We start from the raw sequence: 20172 nt of genomic DNA, 5'->3' as shown, positions 1-20172 counted from the left end.
AAGCAAATCTAATATCACGCTGTCACCAATTTAATGAAAAATCTCTGGGTTTGGGAAGTAAGATCAAATATTCAAGTGTGTGTACATGTGTGTGTGTAAATGACATCTATTGTGGGCTACTCAGTATCTGAACACACTTCTTATTTTGGGGAATCTCACAACAAATTACTAATGAGCAATAATGTGACTTAGGTTAAGGCAAACCAATGCTTCCATCTAGAACTTTCAATTCTGTGACAGCAATGCAGAGACACAGAAGTCATTAGCGATTACTCATTGAACATGTACCCAACTGAGATACCAAACTCCAAGAGTGTCCAAGGGCAGCAGAGTGCAGCAGCATGATGAAGAATGTCCAGTGGAAACTATGTTAACAGCAGCTCCTAAAGCAGAATTCTTATGGCAAGATATTGGCTAAGCTTTGCCTTTTTTGTTTCTACTACATTCTTAAGCCTGGTTCTCCAGTGCCCATACAAATTCTGTAGAACTCTATGATATGTTTCCAAAAGAGTCCTTTTGTGCTTTAGACAGGTTCAGCTTCTGTTGCTTAGAATAGATGTACAGTAGGAAATGTACAGTATAGTAGGAAAGGCACTGGAGGATATGTAGCTCCTGCAATCCAAGAACATCTATTGTGGTGAAAAAGAGAAATAGTCAGTTGTAACTCCATGTGATAAACGTTGTGATCTAGAGCACATACTGGGGCATATGGTATAATTCTCAATTGGTATAGCTGGCATCTGGTACAACTGCTTTGCAATTATCACCAGTTAATGCTCTTGCATTTCAAAAATTGCCACTATTTTTCTAGGTAGTTCAAAAGTTTACTAGAGAGTGCATGGGTTTAATGCCAGAGAGATCAGGTATGAATACCAGCAATGATATTTACTATTTTGTGACCTTGGACAATAGATCTAATCTCTCTAGGTCTTAATCTCTTCATTTGTTAATTATTATGAGGATTCAACATGATCATATTAAAATTTCACATATCCCACGCTGAAATTCTTAACTCTGCTCCTTTATTCTGTGGCTCCCATTATATCTACACTTTTAATTCATGTATACTTCCACTGTAAACACCGCTTGCCAATATGATCAGTTCTTTCTATCTCATCAGAATATGAAACTCCTATGCATAAATCTAAATATCTGCTTTCTTTCATACTATGCATCAGCTATTGCAGTTCTGGTAGAGAAATTAGAAATAGCCCATATAAAGTCAAGCTGCCCTTTGCCAAGACTCACAATGCTATATTCAGATAAACACAAACAAAATGGTAGCCCATATCAAAAATAGCACTGAAAAGTGAAAAAAAGAATTTAAATCTTTGCTGAACTCTCATGAAGAAGAACTAATGTAAGATTTCATTGCTAATACATAGAAAAAAATCTTAAAATTCTCTTTTGTCATCTCCTTAAATCACAGAGTAGGGCAGCTGCCCAGAATCTTAACTTAGACCCTCAAATCTTCCTCAAACTATCTCTCTAAGCTCCACCTAATATAACTTTTTCCCTTAATACATCCTTTCTTCCAGTCTTTCTGGATTATTTTCTCCCTCTAACTTCCTAATGTAAATGAATCAAGCTTTCTCAGCTTCTTTCAATTCTCCTCCCTTCCCATCTATATAAAACAGCGTACACACACACACACACACACACACACACACACACACACAAATGGCCCTGAAGCTGAGCAAACAGAAAAAGATTGATTAACTTTTAAGTATTCATAATCTTTTATCCTTCCCCATGCCTTCCAAATTTCTCCTTCCCTCATTCCCAACCATCTCTCCCCTTGTCCCTTTCTCCCTTCCTGCCCCCCCTTTTCTCTCTTTCTCTCCCTCATACTCATGCCCACACCCCCACACCCACAATTGTATAGATTTGAGCCATGAAATATTTTGATTTGAAACTGCAATTGTGTCTTTAAAAATGCTTGGCAATCCTACATTTTCCTGCTTGGTCTTTTACTCTTTCCCAGCTCTGATCTTTCTCCTGAGCTACAGATTCACAAATGTCTCTACCTTCTGGACATCATCATTTGGGTGCTTTATGGGCATTTCAAACACAAAATTTAAAGTGAATGAAAGACTCAGAAACTTGCTCCTTAAATCTTCTTTTCTCTCCTGTATTCTCTATCCCAACTATCAACTTTCACTTGGTCAGTCAAACAAAAAGCCCTGGTGTAATCCCTGGCTTTTCTGCTTCCTTCATACTCTATGTTCATTAATCACCAAATCCTGATCTTTCTCACTGTTATAATCTGTCACATTGTACAGTATTATACACATTAGCTGTTACTACCCTAGATCAGACTAGCTTCCATGTTTTCCTCTATCTGGTCTTCCTGTTTCCTGGTCTGTCTTATTTCAGTCCACTGTTTTTACTATTGTTAAAACAATCTTTTTAAGATGCCAATCTCATTCCATCACTTAACAACATGGGTTCTGGAGTCTACCGTTAAGTTCTGAACCAGATTTAATCATCAACTAGGGAGAGGGGAAAGTGTATGTTATAGTGGGTAAGCACACAGACACTAAAATCTGTTTGCCTTGGTTCAAATGCCAACATTATCTTTATTAATAGATGACCTTGGAACTATTAGTTAAATTTGTAGGACATGATCTTCTTAATTGTAAAACTGAGATAACAAAAGAATCTATACTACAGAGAAGTTGTGAGGATCACATTAATAAATAGAAAGCTCTGACAGAGCCATGTAAATGCTATTATTATTATATGGCCTTACCTAGATATATAGCCTTTTAGTTCTTCAGTCGCCCTATCTATAAATAGAAGTAATATGTACAACACAGGTTTTTTGATATTAGACAACATAAAGAGACTCACATTAGATGTCATATTCTCTGTTAAAATATCCTCTGATCTCTCAATTCCCCAAGGCAGAAATCAATGTATATGCTGCCAGTGCCCCAGTATGTGCTCTAGATCATAACGTTTATCACATGTAGTTACAACGGACTATTTCTCTGTCTTCTTCATCACAATCGATGTTCTTGGATTGCAGGAGCTACATAGCCTCCAGGGGCTTTCCTACTGTACATCTGTACATTCCTACTGTACATCAGCAAAATTTTATTCTACAAGTTAATGAATGAATATATATAAAGTGCCTTTCCCAGTGTCTACCAAATAATATGTCAATTCTCTTTATCAATTTTTCAGTCTGTATGGGGATGATGGTAGGACAATTTCCTACTAGAGTTCTCTTTGCTTTTAATTTTGACCTCCACCAAAGTACTAGGTCATTTGGTGATGAGCCCTTTTACCTGGATCTAAGCCAACTGTCACTGCTGAGTTTCAGTATCCCAACCTCAATAATCTCATAATAAGAAATTAAATCACTTTTGCATTTCTGTGTCTTTTTCTGAAGGGCCAACACTGAAGAAAAATGTCTCTAACAACAGTTCAGGGCACATTCTTCAAACACTACAATGCCATCGTGACATCATTAAAATTGATTCTTTCCCCACTAAAACATCTTCACGGAACGGATGAGGTTTGTTAAGTTTAAAGATTTTGCCTTGGAGATCCCTTAACTCTCGGAGGCTTTTCATAAACATATTTGGTATTTTACACATATTCATAATTAAAATATGAATATGAATCATTTTCTTTCAGTGTTTCTTAATGAAGACACCTCTTATAATTTGAATAAATCTTTGGAAAAATCTTTGTTAGATGGGACTGTTCAATCCTCTGCAAGAAATCTGAGACTTCTGGACCCTTCCACTAGCACTCTCCAATGGCAATAACTCTTTCCCATCACTGTGATAGCCAACAATGCTTCTAGACATTTCCAAACTCTCTTTGGGGAGCAAGAGTCAGGGGGAACAAAAATGATCACACTTAGATGAGGATCATTTTCAGTTAGATCATTCATCTAACCTTTAAAATATATCCATTTCTCTGGTATACTTATTACTTTGTCCCTATATCTTACTGATGAACTCAAGGCAAAGGTAAGAGTTACTTATTTTCTCTCTCAAGAAATGTATTTTTTCTTTACAGAGGTAAGATGTTAAGAAAAATCAACACTTGCATTAATTGAATAGGTATATACTTGCTAAACATTATCTTTGAACTATTTTTATTTGTAGTTAGTTAAACCTGCAAACTTGGCACTCTTTCCTACAATATGAAGGAATTCCTCTGAAAAGTGACCACAGTTCTTCAAATCCATGACTAACAGATATTTTACATTGAATAGAAATTATGTAAAATGCATGCTTTAAATAGATTTTTATGGAAAATTCTACCTATCTAATTATTAGGTATAGTAAGTTACTGGGAAGTTTCTTAAAAATACTATGAATAGATACTGAATATTTTCAAATGCCTGTCATTTTCAGCAAAATGGTCATCCAAACTAAAAATATCATAAAAATGAAGACCAATAATTTTTTATTTTGATGATAATAAGAATGACAAACTACAAAGAAGTACAAATTGTATGGGAGTTCTTGGCTTTCTTTACTTATGACAACCTCACTGCAACAAGACAAATAATCAGTGAGATAAATGATTCAAATACATCAAATAATAAAGTCTTCTGAAGTAGAGTTTTTATATTTCAATTGGAAATATAAACAAAGTCTTATTTTATAATGCAAATCTAACCTTTTCTACTTTGAAATAATTGCCCTGGCATGTTTCTTACATTGTTTCGAAGAAGTCAGGCATACCTACCTTTCCTCTTTGCACCCATCTGATTCCTAGCTTTTTCTTTTTAAAGAATATTTATTAAACATTTTTGTGTGCGTGCCCACAGCACTCTATTAAGTACTTTGAATTATGTCAGGGCAAGAAATGAAGGAAAAGGGGAAGCGCAAATTAAAACAACAGTGAAATATTGCTACACACCTATCAAATGGCCAAAATCTGGAACACTGACAACACCAAATGCTGGCAAGGATGTAGAACAGAAGAAACTCTCATACATTGCCTGTGGGGGTGCAAAACAATACAGCTATTGGGGAAGGCAGTTTGGTGTTTTTTTTTTTTTTTTTATAAAGCTAAACATACTCTTACCTTATGATCAAGTAATTGCACCCCTTGGCATTTAAGCAAAAGAGCTTAACATTTATGTCTGCACAAAAACCTACACACAGATGTTTACAGCAGCCTTATTCATAATTGCCAAAACTTGGAAGCAACCAAGATGTCCATCAGTAGGTGAACAGAGAGACTATGGTATATCCAGACAATAGAATATTATTCAGTACTGAAAAGCTATCATGCCATGAAAAGGCTGGATAAATCTTAAACACATATTACTAAATGAAAGAAGCCAATCTGAAAAGCTACATACTCTAGAGTTTCGATGATATGATATCTGGAAAAGGCATAACGATGGAGACAATAAAAGATCAGCACTTGTCATGGGTGGGGTGGGAGTAGGGATAAATAGACAGAGCAAAGCATTTTTAGGGCAGTTAAAATACTCTGTATGATATTATACATGTTTCCAAACCAATAGAATGTATAACACCATAAGGTAAACTATGGACTTTGGGTGATTATAATATGTCAGTGTAGGTTCATCCTTGGTAACAAATGTACCATTCTGGTAAGTTATGTTGATAACAGGGGAGGCTGTGCATATGTGAAGTTAGGGGGTTATGGGAAATCTCTGTACCTTCCTCTCAACTTTGTTGTGAATGTAAAACTGTTCTACAAATAGTCTTTTTAAAAAATGAAGGGAACCAAGAAAAAAGCATGTATTTTTAAAAACACACCATTTTTCAAATAGCTTGCTTTCTAGAAAAAAAAAAGCCTTAAAAAAGAACTACATGCAACAAGCATGGTACAAGCCACAAAGTGCAAAGTGGCAGAATGGAATAGAAAGAACACTAAACTTGAGTTAGAAAACTTGGGATCAAATCCAAATTACCGTGAAATTGGGCAAGACATTTATATTTACTTTTTCTAAATCCCAGTTTTCTTTTCTGTAAAGTAAGAATATTAACATTTCTTTTAGAGTTGTTTGGAGAATTAATGAGCTAAATCTCTGAAAATACCAGCATAGTATAATGACTGGCACACTTAACCAGCCACCCATTAAATGTTTCTTTTCCATAAGTCTAGGAATGGAAAGCAAGGGGGAGCAAAAACTGGTGGGATTTTTTATAGCTTCAATACTTTGCCTACATGTCATAATTTATAGGGGAAAAACACTATCACAATGTATAGAAGAGCAGGAAAGCCCTGGCTGTCTTCATTCAAACCTATTTCTGCCAAGTCATTCTCCACTTTCTGTATTATCTTATGGGACCCAGTGAAGAAAAAGGTGTATTGTATGGCTAGATGTTAGCTGTAGTAGCAGAATTCAGAAACACTGTTTTTTACATTGGGAAAATGGTCTACGAAGGCAGCTATTTCCAGAAGAGCCAAAAATAGAAAGTAGACAGGCATGCTATGAAAGTAGCTAGAAAGGCAGCTCTAGGGCAAGGTTTCTCAACTGTAACACTAATTGCATTTTGGGCCCCATGGCTCTTTGTTGTGGGGGGCTGTGCTGTGCATTGTTAGATGTGTAGGAGCATCCCTTGCCTTGTATCATACCCCACCAATCATGACAACCTCAATTGCCAATAGATATTGCCAAATGTTCCTTTAGGAGGAAAAACTGCCCCTGGTTGAGAATCGCTGATTTAGATGGTAACAATGGAAGGAAAAGAAAAAGAAAAAAGAGTGAGGTAACTAATAATACTGTCCAAAAGATTCACAGTTAAAAAACAGGCACAATTTTAAAAGATTTATCAACACAGAAATGATATATGTTTATATGAATCATGTCTGGGGAAAACTATCAGCAGTAGCTCTCAAGTAGATCATGTAATGAGCAGACGAAGAATAAATGTCATATGATGACTGTGTCGAAGGTCAGCAGCTGAGCGAAAGAAATAATGAACTGGGTGGGGGTAGACACAAAGATATGGGAGTGAGCCAGGTCTGCGGTGATTTTTTTTCAGTGTGCCAATTTTAACTTTCTTTTTTTTTTTTTTTTCCAAAAAACTAACTGAGGAAAACATGGTAGTAGATGGCAGGTGAACAGACAGGCAAAAGGATTAGAAATAGTCATTTGAAAGCATAATCAGATTAAAATATAAAAAGTCTTTTGTCCATTTTTTTTTTCTTTTGAGGGGGTATTGATTTGTAATAATTCTTTTTCAATTATGTGTGTTGCAATGTCTTCTCCAGTTTGTAACTTGTTTTTTTCATTCTCTTTAAGGTGACTTTTGAGAGAAGAAACATCACAATTATAATGCAATAAAATTTAATGATCTTTTCCTTAATGACTTTTTTCATTTTGTGTCTTAAATTTTTCCCTACTCTGAAGATATTTTCTTAAAATTTTATAGTTTTGCCTTTCACATTTAATTCTTTACATCACTTAGAGCTGGTCTTCATATAAGGTATGAAGCAGGGATCATAACCATATAAATGTCTCTGGGCTGTCCTAATTCACTCCACTGGCCACCCCACCGGTCTTTGCACCAGTATAGTACTGTATTAATTACTAAAGCTTTATATTAAATCCTCAATGCTGGTAGGTCAAGTCTCCCCACCTAATTCTTCTTAAAGAGTATAATATCGTTACCTTAATCCCATCTTTTATTTATTAAACAGATTTCTTTTATGTTCTGTGCAATAGTTTTAACATGTGAAATGTTTGCAAATCTTCTTCTTAGTATGGTTTCTGATACTCTTTCTTGATACCTTGTATTGTAAGTATTTAATGTAAGCTCATTTTTTTTGGTGGGGATGGATTTTACCTGTGGGAATTTTTTGAGTCCTATATTCTAAATAGATTCTTTAGGAGAGAATTCATGTTTGCTTCTACCAGTGACTTGGGGGATTTTAAACTTGGGACCACACTAAATTCTTGGCTTTAATTTTCCTTTTCGTATCATATTCATAGTGTGAAGCTCAGTAGCAAACCCACAAGACCAGCTTGTGGTTACAAATGATTAGGGAGGTATATTTTATTATCCTCAGGGCCAAGATTGGAACCAATCAGATTTTCTTGAAGTGCTATGGGAAGTGATAGGCTGATCTTATTATGCACTCTCACAGTGAAGGTGCAAAGATTTGGAAGTCTATGCTGAGGGGACCTTATGTTTGGACTTTGATTCTTTCTTGGTCCTCTTTCTTTCAATGAGGACAGAGTCTGTGAAACCCTAGCCCAGGGCTAACCAGGCTCAACAAATACCCTAAAGCTTACCTCTCTGGATGGCACTTTTACCTAGGTTTGTTTGTTTTGTTTTGTTTTAGCCTTTTAGGATAAACACACCATCACCATCTTTCACACCATCTTTCCAGTTCATAGTTGAATGCAATATTATGTTTATATCAATCATATCATTTTTAATTGTTTACCATGAAATGCTAGGGTGTCTAGTTCACCATACTAACAAGACATAAAGGTTAAATTTTATTTTTCTCCTCACCTTATCTATCTGTTCTCTTTTCTTTTTTAATTCCTGGTTTCAAAATACAAGATACTCATTTTGGAAAAAAAAAAAACTCAAGTGATATGAAAATATAAAAGTAAAAAAATCACAGCCTCCTGTCCAACCTCCCCATAACTCTAAGGAAAAGACACTGTTATAGTTTGCTCTCATACAATATATATTTTTATTTTTACAAAAATAGTATTATGCCTACAAACATTCCCCTATTGCTCCTTAACATGGTTTTAAAAAATAAACAAGCATACATCAGGTAGAATTTAACATGTCATTAATTATAGATCTACATCATGAATATTTTCAAAAGAAAATACTGTCTTGCAAATATTGAATTTCTTTGTCTTTTCTTCAATATAGAATCCTATTTTCTGAAAGAAATTCTGAAAGTGTATTTTAACTTCTTTTATTAAATATGCAATGTTTCATTACGGATCCACATTTCACTTATAACTATGTTATTTACCAATAAACATAGATTCAACATATTTTCAAGGTTTGATATTCTCATTTCTCTTTGTAAGACTGCATGATCAGAAGTTATCAACCTCAATGGGCTTAGAAATTTGTAAGTTATTAGTTAATAGTAGGTTTACAAAATATTCCCAACATGCTGTGCAAGTGTTATTTCAAATGACACTAAGCAGGTTTAAAGTAGTTATACTCCTTGAAGGAACTCAATATTCTCACTGGCTTTGAGGTACCACCTTCTCTGGCTGTTCACATGTGCTATGAAAGAATAGTTCTGAGAGATCAAATGAACAATTAGTGACATTTACCAATATTTTGGATGTCCAGTATCTAAGAAGATAGATGTTACACATATTTTAAAGATGTGCTGAAAACCCATACCAATTTATTTAAAGTACTAACTGATTAAAATATTCCACCAACTATAGAAGTTATTTATTGTGAGAAAAAGATCAAAGATCTTTGTTTTAAATTTTGTCTATTTTATCAAAAGATGTTTTAAATATGGCTTTTGGAAAACTTTTGGAGACAAGGGAAAAAGCTCTTTAAGAATTAAAGTTCATTTCTGGCAGGGATGGGTTGCAGAAGCTGCAACAAAACCTGCCACAAGTTTAATAAAGTTTAATAAAAAAACAACTGTATAAAAATTAACATTTATGCCAACCATATTTTCAAAGAATAGTGACAGATAGGAAAAAGAATAGGTGGAAAGAATTTTTTTTTTTCTAATTATAGAAAGCTCATGACAGAGAACAAGAGAAAAACTCTAGGCAATAAAAAGTGCTCTACATGGAAGCAAATGTAATTATAGTATACTAGGTTTTGCAATGAAGAATATTTACATAACACCAGTAAGCTAATTATTTACTTTTAAAACTACATTGGCAAGACGCGGGGGCAGAGAGCTACCAGGTGGTACAAGTGAGCTAGGTCATCATCTAATGATAATAGATAAATTATCTATAATTTCTGTCTGTAAACAATGTATAATAATGGTAAACTTACATAGAGCAGTAAAAAAACCCCCGTATTATTTCCAAATAGGTGGATGAATTACTTGGGAAAATAAAAGCAAGTGAAAGTTAAGGCAGTTAAAAATTAAAAGCAGTTAACTGTTGGTGGGCTCGTAGGGAGGGGACACTCAATACCATTTGACTCAACATAGGCAAATAATATTTTTTTTTTCTTAAAAAACAAAGGGAAAAGAGTAAGGCCCTAACAGGGAATCTAAGGCTGCCTATGCATTCTCACTCCACCTCTGCATTTAGTATCCAATGGAGAATCAATGTAGCGTGATGAGGGCTGGATTTGGATACACACAAATATGGGTTTGAATTCTGGCTCTGCAACTGACCAATTCAAACATCTGTGAGATGTCGCTTAATATTTTACAGGCCATTTTTTGGTATATAATTAGTCGGTAATGATTTCTCCCATGCAGAGTTACCGTGAGGACTACCAATAACCTACGTGAAGCATATGGCATGTAGAAAATGCTTGTTTAATAGTAGTTGCTATTATTAATCATTATCTCTTGCTAAGGAAAACAACAGCAAACTCAATCAAAGTTTATAATTTCTAAAGCTACAATCTTATTTTGGAATCTAAATCATATAACTATCAGGTGAGTTTTATTATCTGCATTTTACAGTTGAGCACAAAGGATAAGCATGGATGACCATATCTTTCTATTAGTAGGAACTTAAACTTGAAACAAATCTGTAAATAGTCTCTCTCAAAAATAATTCTGCCTCATTTAAACAATAAACAGGAAAGCAGAAAAGGCCTTTTCTGAGGTTTTGTAGAATGTTTTAATCAACAAATTTTTTTCCTTATAGTTAGCAATAGGGTGATTAATGGTGGGGAAGATATAAGAAAAGTTCCAAACAGAAAATAGCTGTGAATCTAGGTACCAGTCCAAGGTCCAAGGCTTCCTAGTATTCAAAAGGTAGAGAGAAATGTAATTATTTTTACTTAAAGTAGCCTAGATAATAGACCTAACAGAACTCTAATAGCAGAGTTAGATTCAACTGTGATCATGTACTTCCTGACCTATTCATTTGTACCTAAGTCTTCATTACTGTAAAGCGTGTTAAAAAATTCATCATTTTTGGGGCACCTGGGTGGCTCAGTAGGTTAAGCATCTGACTTTGGCTCAGGTCATGATATCACAGTTCTTGAGTTCAAGCCCCGTGTCAGGCTCTGTGCTGACAGCTCAGAGTCTGGAGCCTGCTTTAGATTCTGTGTTTCCTTCTCTCTCTGTCCCTCCCCTGCTTGTGCTCTGTCTCTTTCTGTCTGTCAAAAATAAATAAACATTAAAAAAAATTAACATTCTTTTAAAATGACAGACTTTAAAGAAGGTGGGCTATTGACATAACTTTTCAAGTCTGATGCTGTCATGTCTTGTTATAATTCATGGAGTCAAAGAGAGAAATGCTCATTCATGTGACATCTACTCCCTAAATCTCAAGCACAGCATCTAGGATACTGTGAACCACCTTTGAAGGCCCAGATTTGCAAATCCAGGTCTGTGAACAATGAACTAGAATTCAAACTAAATTTAAACTTTGATAACAGGGACTTAGTCACCAGTGTTTACCACAGTGTCAATGCCTGGCAGACAGCAGGTGCTTGGTCAATATTTGTGAAATGGATAAATAAATGAGTGAAAGAGTGAATAATTCTTTAGTGATTATTTGAGTTTTCATTCTGCAAAGATAAAATGACCAAGTACAAAATTAAATAATAAATTATTTTATTTATAATGCATGAATTATTTTTCCTTCATTTAAAAAATAGAATAATATAGATTAAGTGAAGTTTCACTTGTAGGAAAAATTCTGCCACTTACATACATGTAAAGTCAATGGTATAGTTTCACTACTTCTGTTTCATAATGAGGTATTTTCACCTATCCCTTAGTAGCAAAACTAATGAGAACAGTAATAGTAAATGTAACAATGTTTTTTAATCTAAAATACTATAGTCACTATAATATAGGCCTGACATTTATTATCTCATTCACCCTTCACAACAAACTTATGAAACAGATTATCACCACATTTGACAGATGAAGAAAATGGGGAGTTTAAATAGGTAATTTGCACAAGGTCAGAAAGATGATAGTACCCAGAGAAAAAAATCAGCCTAATTCTAAAATAACTGGCTTAACCCTAGGGGCAGTTAACACACACACACACACACACACACACACACACACACACACACACATAGTCCTACCACATCTCGCCTGCTGTCCAACCCCAACCATGACACAATATTTTATCTATTCTTTCAACATCTATTGTACACTAATTATACTCCAGGCCCTATGCTAGGCTCTCCTAAAGATCACTTGTAATTCTGAAATACAACAAAAAATGCCACATACCAACACTGCTCTCTGGAACCACACTGTTGAGAACTAGACTCTGAAAGTTTCCACACTCTGTTCATATGCATGTGTGACATGTGTGCTTTTGTTTGTCTTACTAAGCTACACACTTCTTTTAGGCAGGGTGGTACCAGGTTTATTTTTATATCCCTTAAAAATGCCTAGCACAGTGCTTTGCTCATAAAAAGTTCCTAATAAACACTGTTCAAAAATAACACTATGTGTAAATTGAACTAAATTTCCTTGGCTGAGAGAAAATGTAAATGAAGATTTTATCTTCCAATCTTCTGTGCAATTATCTTACACTTAAAAAAACCATAAATTCCAAAAACAGGACAGTTTTATTATTTTAAATCTTTTATTGGTAAGATTTAATAAAATTGTTAAATTTTCATGGAAACATATGAGATCTATGCTGATAAATCGCATGTAGTATGTAAATAGATTTTATTTGCTTTTCATATTTTATAACCTTAGGTAATTTTCTTTTTATAACATGGCCTTCCCCTACAATCCAAGTTAGGACATATGATTGCACAAGGATAAATTGATTCCATTTTAAAGAGGATAAATAATAATTTTTCTGTTTTTTTCTCAGAGCCATTATTATGATTACAGAACTATATGAATACTTGATTATGTAAGAATTAATATAAAAAAAGAAACCACATCCTGGCAGGAATTATTTTATTTCCTCTTCTGACACTGCATTTTGCTTTTTAGTCTAGATAAAAATAAAATCAATTTGAAAAGACAGATTTTAATCTGAGATGATACTGAGCATTTTTTTGTGTGTGTGGAAAAATAAGATATGTGGCAATTCATACTATGCGTTAGAGATATGAGTCTGGCCCTGAGTTTACATGATTGATGGGTTTCTATCTGAATAGGCATAAATGTGAATCGTAACTGTAATAATGCTTACCAGAGACAGTGGATATGACCTCAACCAGTTTCTCCTTTTATCTTTAGCATTAAATTGTTTCCTCTATAGCAAAATGTTTTTGAAAAGCACACACAAAATCCTATGCATTAGTTAAAATATAACACAAAATAACACATATACACATCCATAGCATGATTTCAGTAGACAAAACAATGATGTTAACTATTCCTAGAAAACCTCATCCAATAACCAATTTCTGAAATTACATGCTTGCCCAGGGTACAAATCATTCATTTGTGAGTTAAAATAAACCCAGAGGGCAGAATAGTTGCATAGCAGTATATTTTGTATTATTTTCTTTACTGACCATATATACAAATGCTACTTATTTTACTAGGCCTGAGTATTCTCACTGAATATTCTGTCTGACTCTAAAATTAGAAACTTATTTAGACTCATTCTTCTCTGATAGGACAAAAATGCTACAGTGCTATCTTCTGGTCACCAGTCAGTTGGCTGGCTCCTAAGTGCTCACAGAAGAGAAAAGGACATCATCACTCAGTACACTGACCATGTAGTCTTATTGTTAGTAATCTTTGTTTTGTTGTTCCTCCTCTAAATCATAATGAGGCTTTTCTCCTTCTTATATGGTATAATACTGAAATTGAAACTGGAACCCCTGGGAGGCATAAACTTATCTTGCAGAAATGATTTAATTAATCTGTGCTCTTATTACTTAGTAGTAAGATCTTAGGTAAGTTATCCCACATAGTAATATTTGACATTCCAACCTTATAGAATAACTATGGTAATAAAGGGTAGCAGCATTTAAGAAGTCCAATGAAGGCCCTGTGCCACTTGTTTTACATATATTGTCACATTTAATATTCAAAGCAACCAACCTTATAAGGTAAATATGATCATTTCCACTTTATATATAAGGACACTAAAAAATCATAAATTTGAAGTAATGCCATAATAAATGGCATAACCAGGAATCAAACCTAGGTCTACATGACTAAACTGATCATGAAGTGAAGTAAAATATATGAAAGTAAGATAATGAAGTGAATAGGTAATTATAAAAGCAAAAAAAAAAAAAAAAATCCCAGGAACTGCAATCCTGGTAATGGTACAGTAACTTGAACCAGACTTGTTATCATCCCATGGTAACAATTACAAACTGAAAAAAATCCTAAAACAAACAAATAAAAAACAACTATTTGGAGACTGATCAAAAGTAGGCAAAACCAGAAAAAGAGACTCCGACCCTTGAAAGAAGAGAACATTCCTGGACAAGATCTATATTTATATAGCTTTTCCTCTGAGGTAAAAAGTTGTGGGAGTAGCCAGAGCTAAAGCAGAAAGTCACATTCTTACTGGCTTGAGGTATTAGAGGCCAGAGTTTAGGGCTGAAAGAATGGTTGAAAATTGAGGGTTGTAGTAGGACGTGGATTTTGGAAAGCAGGGAAACACAGAAGGAGAGATTAAAAAATTTGCATATATTTCCCACCCCTGAACTACACACACATGGGGAAGACTTCAAAGATCCTGCTGGAAAAAAATAGCTGAAAGGATGAAAAGGGATTTCTGCTGCTGCCCATTGCACAAGACAAAGAGTTTGGAGTTTGAATCCCACCAAACCGAAGCAGCTTGGTGAACAACTTAGACTTTCCACAGAAATCCCCAAAGGGCCACATTTTTGGAGTTAAGATTATATCCCTGTATTAAAAGAGTCACCCCAGGATTTAAGGTAAAACCAAAAGAGACCCATTCTAACGAGACATAAAACCAAGCCTTTACTAGAAAAAGATAAGCAGCCAGTAATTTAACTGTTAGAAAAAAAGTTAATATTCTCCAGAGGAAAATAATAGAATCCAGAGTCTCTAAAGTATATAATCTACCCAGTATAGAATAAAAAATCTCAACACATGAACAAATAGGAGAATGTGACCAAAAACTCATAGAAAAAGCAACAGAACAAATTCTGTAATGACTGAGAAAGTACTTTAATGCAGCTACTATAAATATTATCAAGAACATGGGAACCTTGGTTTACTTAGTGGGTGGAGTATGTGACTCTTGATCTTGGGGCTGTGAATTCAACCCCATGTCAGGTATAGAAATTAGTTAAAAATAAAACCTTAAAAATAAAAATAAATACTATCAAGAACATAAAAAATATCATCATGATGAGTGCACAGAGAATCTTAGAAGAAATGGAAACAATAAATAAGAATCAAATACACTAAAAATGGTTAAAATTATAAATTTTATTATGTACCTCTTACCACAATAAATTTTTTTAATGATTTAAATTGAAATTCTAGAACTGAAAGTGCTTTATCAAAACGAAAAATTCACTGGACGGCTTAACAGCATATTGAAGATGACAGGAAAACCAGCCAGAGAACTTGGAGACAGATGAACAGAAATTTCTGAAGAGTCTCAGTGACCCACATAGCCAAGAAACAGAATCAAGTAATTTATCATACATGTATATAGAGTCCCAGAAAAAAAAAGAAAGAGAAAATAGGCAGGGAAAAATATTTGATTAAATAATAAGTAAAATTTCCCATGTTTGGTGAAAAAACATTAACCTACAGATCTAAGAAGCTCAGCAAAACTCAAGAACAAAACATAATCTAGGCACATCATATCAAATTGCTAAAGAACATGGATAGAGAGTAAATCTTAGAGTTGCCACAGGAAAAAAGAAAATTTAATTCTGTCATCAGAGAACTGATTCTTATAATTGATGTAACTCTAGAAATTCAACTGTTCATTCAGCCCTATTTCACTTTTTAAAGAATTTTTTGATTTGCAATTAGTAAAACCTTGGATTGTGAGTAATTTATTCTGTGAGTGTTCTGCAAGATGAGAAAATATTTCTAATAAATTTTAACTTGATAAACAGTGATGTCCTGCAATACAAGTAGTATATGTCGCTGAATGCCACATGATCGCAGCTGAGCCAATGGTTCTTGAAATTCGCTTTGATATACAAGTGCTCTGGATTACAAGCATGTTTCTGGAGCAAATTATGCTTGCAAATCAAAGTTTTACTGAACCTATTTTTCCTTTACTCAGAGCTATGAGAGCTATGATAGTGTGTGTCATATCTATAGTGGGAAAAGTATTTATAGGTTCAAAAAAAGTTAAAATAATTAAATTAATATTGTTCTGGATATACTAGCTAATTAGGTAGAAGAAAGAAATAGAGATATAAATATTAGAAAGGAAGAGGCACTACCCTTAATAATGGATAAATTCAGATAGAGACTTAATAAGAAAATAGTGGATTGAACAATACTATAGATCAAATGGACCTAACAGACAACTATAGAACACCCCATCCAATTAACAGAAAAATATATATTCTTTCCAAGCATGTACGGAACATTTTCGAGGACTGATCATGTATTAGGCTACAAAACAATTCTCAAAAAATTCAAGAATATAGAAATTATGGCAAGTATGCTTTCTATCACAATGGAATGGAATTAGAAATCATGATAGGAGGAAAGCTGAAAAATACACAAATATATGGAAATTAAAGTGTATACTCCTGAACAAGCAATGGAGCAAAGAAATCAAAAGAGAAATTTAAACAATATCTTGAAACAAATGAAAATGGAAACACAACATACCAAAATGTATGGGGTATAGCAAAAAGCAGTTCTAACAGTAAGGTTTATAAATGCATACACAAAGAAAATAGATCTCAAATAAACCACCTAATATTACATCTCAAGGAACTAGAAAAAGACCAAACTAAGTCCAAAATTAGCATAAGGAAGGAAATAATAAAAATTAGAGCTGAAATAAATGAAAGAATAAGGAAAGGATTAACAAAGCTAAGACTTGGTTCTTTGAAAAAATAAACAAAATTGACAAACCCTTAGCCAGACTAAGCAAAAGAAAGGACTCTAAATAAGATTATAAATGAAAGAGAAGACGTTACAACAGAAACCACAGAAATATAAAGAATAACAGACCTACTATGAACAACAATATGCCAATAAATTGGACAATCTAGAAAAATGAATACATTCCTAGAAATATACAACCTACCAAGACTAAATCATAAAGAAAGAGAAAACTCAAATAGACCAATGAGTAAGATTAATTCAGTAATCAAAAATTTTATAATAAACAAAAACCCAGGACTTGATAGTTTCACTGGTGAATTCCACCAAACATTTAAAGAATACCAAACCATCTCAAACATTTCCAAAAAAATTAAGAGGAGACAAGACTTCTAAGATAATTTTTACAAGGCCAGAATTATCCTACTACAAAGGCAGGTAAGGATACTATAGTAAAAGAAAACTACAGGTCAATATACCTAATGAATATAGAGACAAAAATTTCAACAAAATATTAGCGAACTGAATTCAACAGCATATTAAAAAGGTCTTCACTATGATCATGTGGGACAGATCCCTAGGATGCAAAGATGGTTCAATACATGCAAATCAATAAATGTGAAATATCATAATAACAGCATGTAGATCAAAATCATACAATCTAAATAGATGCAAAAGAAGCATTTGACAAGTTCCAACATACATTCATGATAAAAACCCTCAACAAAAATCTCAACATAATAAAACCCTGTATAAGAAGGGTTATATAAAATACTTAGGAATACATTTAACCAAGGAGGTGAAAGACCTGTACAATGAAAATCGTAAGACACTGATAAAAGAAAATGAAGAAGACAAAAATAAGTGAAATGATATCTCATGTCATAGATTAGAAGAATTAATATCATTAAAATGTCCATACTACCAAAATTCACCTATAGATTCAGTGCAATCCCTATCAAAATTCCAGTGGTATTTTTTTTTATAGATAGAAAAAATCTTAAAATTCTTATGGAATCACAAAAGACCCCTAATAGCCAAAGCAACCCTGAGAAAGAACAAAGCTAGAGACATCATGCTTCCTGATTCCAAACTATAGTACAAATCTAAAGGAATCAATAATATGGTATTGGCATAAAAACAGACACAAAGACCAATGGAATCAAATATAGAAACCAGAAATAAATCCATATATATGGTCAACAAGGGCCCAAACTGACAAGGAAGGAGCCAAGAAAATTCAATGGGGAAAGGATAGTCTTTCCAATAAATGGTGTTGGAAAAACTGGATATTCACATGCAAAATAACAAAAGTGGACCCTTATCTTATACCACTCAGAAAAATTAACTTGAATTTAATGCTTAAATGTAAGAGCTGAAACCATAAAACTGCTAGAAATAGGAAAAAACTTCTTGACCTTGCTCTTGGCAATGATGTTTTTGATATGACATCAAAAGCACAAGAACAAAGAAAAATTAAACCAGTGGGACTACATTAAACATGCTTCTACACTGCGAAAACAAGAAAATCAACAAAATGAAAAGGCAAGTTATGGAACAGAAGAAAATATTTGCAAATCATATACCTGATAAGGGGTTAATATCCAAAATATGTAAGAAACTCCTACAACTCAACAGCAAAAAACCAAATTATCCAATTTTAAAAATGGCAAAGAAAATAAATAGACATTTTTCCCAAGTAAATACCAAAGGTATGGTCAAAGGTACATAAAAAGAGCCCAACATCAATAATCATCGGGAAAATGCAAATCAAAAACCACAATGAGATACCACTTCACACCTGTTAAAATAGCTATTATCAAAAATACAAGAGATAGTAAATGCTGGTAAGGATGGGGAGAAAAAAGAACCCTTGAGCACGGCTGGCAGGAATATAAATTGGTACAGCCATTGTGGAAAACAGTATGGGGGGGTCTTCAAAATATTAAAAATGGAACTACCATATGACCTAGCAATTCCACTTCTGGGCGTATATCTGAAGAAAATAACATCACTATCTCAAAGAGATATCTGCATCCCCATATTCACTGAAGCATTGTTTACAATAGCCAAGACATAGAAACAACCTGTGTCTATCAATGGATAAAGAAAATGTGATCTGATGTGTACATGCATGTGTGTGTGTTTATAACATGAAATATTATTCATCCACACAAAGAAGGAAACCCTGTCATTTGTGACTACAGGGATGAAACTTGAGAATATGATGTTAAATGAAATAAGTCAGAGAAAAACAAAAACTGTATGATCTTACTTATATGTGGATTCTAAAATAAAAATGAACTCATAGAAACAGAAAGTAGATTGGTGGCTGCTGAGGTGGGAGAAATGGGTGAGGGTGGTCAAAGGGTACAAACTTCCAGTTATAAGATGAGTGAGTTCTGGGGATCTAATGCACAGCATGGTGACTAGAGTTAACAATACTATATTGAATACCTGAAAGTTGCTAGGAGAGCAGATCTTAAACCTTCTCTCCACAAACACACACACACACACACACACACACACACAGGAGCTATATGAAGTGATGGATGTGCTAACTAAACTTATTGTGGTATTCATCTGCAATACATACTTATATCAAATCATCATATTGTACACCTTAAACTTATACAATGTTATATGTCAACTCAATAAACTTAGGTGGGGGGAAAGGAAGAGATAATTGTATCCTTATTTCCATGATAACATGCATGTATATTTAAGAAACCCAAGAAAGTCAACAGAAAACCCCCTAAAAGGAATTTAGAAAGGTACTAATTACATAATTAGTATATGGAAGTCAATGATTCTCCTATATATATATGACATGCCCAATTATAAAATAAAAACTAGTAACAAACTCATTTAATATGAAAATCACAACAAAAATAAGTAACTCAGAATAAACAAATCCGGATATCTATAAGACATGTAATCTGTTTTCAGGACAGATATAACCATTATTCAAAGACTCGTTTTTTTGCCTAAATTAGTCTTTTAATAAGATTCTCGTAAAAATACCAGTAAGATTTTTTATTTTGAGAACTTGAAAGCTGA

The 20172-nt window shown here is 33.7% G+C and overlaps 1 protein-coding gene across 4 annotated transcripts in view; it reads right to left on the bottom strand.

The window, feature by feature from the left end:
- Positions 1-20172, bottom strand: part of MBD5 (methyl-CpG binding domain protein 5) — a 451089-nt gene that overhangs the window by 195870 nt on the left and 235047 nt on the right. The gene's annotated exons all lie outside the window — the stretch shown is intronic.

This window comes from Felis catus, chromosome C1 (assembly GCF_018350175.1).
Source record: "Felis catus isolate Fca126 chromosome C1, F.catus_Fca126_mat1.0, whole genome shotgun sequence".
NCBI lineage: Eukaryota > Metazoa > Chordata > Mammalia > Carnivora > Felidae > Felis > Felis catus.
This window is presented reverse-complemented; position numbering and strand designations above follow the sequence as displayed.